The sequence below is a fragment of the Echinops telfairi genome, unplaced genomic scaffold (genome assembly GCF_000313985.2).
Source record: "Echinops telfairi isolate 266 unplaced genomic scaffold, ASM31398v2 ScPeMD7_7453;HRSCAF=8491, whole genome shotgun sequence".
NCBI classification, from domain to species: Eukaryota; Metazoa; Chordata; class Mammalia; order Afrosoricida; family Tenrecidae; genus Echinops; species Echinops telfairi.
Genome location: NW_022111353.1, coordinates 1,942,579 through 1,945,239, shown reverse-complemented (window position 1 = coordinate 1,945,239; position 2,661 = coordinate 1,942,579). Strand labels below are relative to the sequence as shown.

At 37.3% G+C, this 2,661-nt stretch overlaps 1 non-coding gene across 1 annotated transcript; it reads right to left on the bottom strand.

The window, feature by feature from the left end:
• Positions 1-1,069: 1,069 nt before the first annotated feature.
• On the bottom strand, positions 1,070-1,189 carry LOC115872729. Its single transcript, XR_004048012.1, has one exon. It is a non-coding gene; the product is annotated as a small nucleolar RNA SNORA61 (small nucleolar RNA).
• Positions 1,190-2,661: the final 1,472 nt, after the last annotated feature.

Sequence of the window (2,661 nt, the reverse complement as noted above, 5' to 3'; positions counted from 1 at the left end):
ATGATTTTTTGTTCTTTGATGCCTGGTACCTGATCCCATCAACACCTCGTGTTCGTATAGGCTGGTGTGCTTCTTCCATGTGGGTTTTGTTGCTTCTGAGCTAGATGGCTGCTTGTTTATCTTCAAGCCTTTAAGACCCGAGATGCTATATCTTTTGATAGCCGGGCACCATCAGCTTTCTTCACCACATTTGCTTATGCACCCACTTTGTCTTTATCAGTGATCATGTCGGGAAAGTTAGCATCATGGAATGCCAGTTTAATAGAACAAAATATTCTTGCATTGACAGAGTGGAGGCCCAATGTCCATCTGCTATCTTAATATTAATACTAAAACTTATAAATATATGCACATAGGTCAATTTCCCCATCATATATAAATATATTTACATATGTATATGCATGTTTTTAAACCTCTATAAATGTCCATAGCCTCCTAGTTTTTTCCTCTCTTTCCTTTTAAAATCTTCTTGTCCCACTATCATGCTCAGCCTTCATTTGGTTTCAGTAATTCCCCTTGGTTGCATTGCCCTTGATCAAATCCTACTAGGCCTCCTACACCCGCCTCTCCACTGATTTTGGATCACTTGTTGTTCCCTTGTCCCTGAGTTTGTTAACACCTACTTCCTTTCCCCCATCCACCCCTCTTCCATGTCCCCCTGGAACCATCTGTCCATTGTTTTCTCCTACAGATTATTTATCCTGTCTGTTATCTAGGTAGACTTCAGAGATAATAATATGCACAAAAGCAAGACAGAGAAAAACAAAGCAACAAAACAAAACAACAACAAATCAATGACAAAAAAGAAAACCCTCTAATTGTTCAGGGTCTGTTTATTGACCTTCAGGAGTGTTTTTTGGTTGAGTCTGATGGGGTCCCAAAGTCTGTTTTTGATATTCCCTTGAGACTTTGTGTTCTGCTCCCTTTGCTGTTCTGTTGCATGTGCTTAGTGTTTTGACTTGTTGTGGTAGGGTCAGATCGGGTGCCATTCCCACGCTCTGTCTCCAGTGATATCCCCTGTAGGGCTATGGATCAATGAGGGTTGTTGTATAATTATATACCTTTTTTCCCTTGTTTGAAACTAGCCCTAGCTCCAAGAGCACTGAGGAGCAGCTTCAATGTTTCTTTTCCTCCTTATACGACCACCCAGACCAGTGTTTTGATCTGACGGGAAATGGAACTGGAGGGTTAACTATATACCTTTAAAATCTTTTTTCACTTTTCAAAATAAATGCTCAGATATTGATTGGAATTACATTTATGTGATAAAGCAAGTGTTTAAAATTGTCTTCTTTCAGAGATTCTGTCTTCTAATCCATAACAGAGAGTTATCCGATAGTTATTTTTATCTTTAAGAATCTTCTCAAAAATTATATATATTTTTAGTGTAGTGGCTTTGTACATGTTTACTAACTTTATCTTTACATGTTTGGTGTTATTGTTAAATTTCATTGACTACTTTTGTGGCCATATTGGGAAAGACAATTGATTTTTGTATATTAACTTTATATGCGTGCTCTTTGTAAACACATATTAAAATTTGAATTGATTTTTATGGATTCTTTGGTATTTCTACTACACTTTGTTACCTGTGAATAAAGGACTTTATTTTTCATTCTTTCCCATTTTTAACCTTTATTTCTTTTTGTTTGCTGGTTTTGTGATGGCACAAACTGCAAGGCAATCTTGATTAAATGGTGATGGTGGATTTTCTTATTTTGTTCTTACCTTATAGAGAAAATCACTCATTATTTCAAGGAAGTGAGTAAGGAGTTTCCCGATATCGGGGAATTTCAATGGGCTCATAAATGGACCCAAATAAGAAATAATTTTAAGTATCTGACAGCGACAGAAGAAATATCCCCAAACAAGTCTTTCTGTCAGTTAAGTATAACCAATGATACCCCTCTGCTCTTCAACTTTCACAATAAGGAATAAGACTACTGTGGAAGTGTGGAAGTGTGAGGCTGATTAAAACATACAATGTGGAAATGACACTACACTTTCTGATGGCTTCCAGCCTAGACTAGACCTGAGCTGGATGAGGAGAGAAAGTTAGCATTGCCTGAAGTTGTTGATGATTATGGTGTCAAAAACCAAATTCCATGCCTTTGAGCTAATCCTAACTCTTAGTGAGCCCCTAGTAGGACCAGGGTAGAAATGCCCATGGGGTTTCCAAGACTGTAACTATTTACAGGAGTACAATGCCTCGTTTTTCTTCTTCAGAGGGCTAGTGGTTTTGAACTGCTGACCTTGTAGTTATCAGCCCAATGCATAACCATAACCCTATGCCACCAGGGCTCCTTGATTATTATTTAGTAGCTTTTATTATTGTATTGTGTTCAATAAATAAATTAATAAAGTAATATTACTGTGGAGTCTAAAAATTATTGTAGGACTTATTAAATATAAGTGAGAATATAAACGGTGGTGTCCTTGCAGCTAAGAAAACACATATATGCATAAATGTCCCATGTGAATACCATGTACAACCCAGCTTACAACATAGTGGAGGTTCAAATGTGTCTGTGATACAGGCACACCAGTCAGAAACTTAATAAGAAAGTAAAAAAGACAGATAGTCAAAGAAAGCCCAGTAAAGACAAACTGATCCCTGGTGGTCCATAAAGACTGTGCTCTCTTACAGCTAACAAAGAAGGA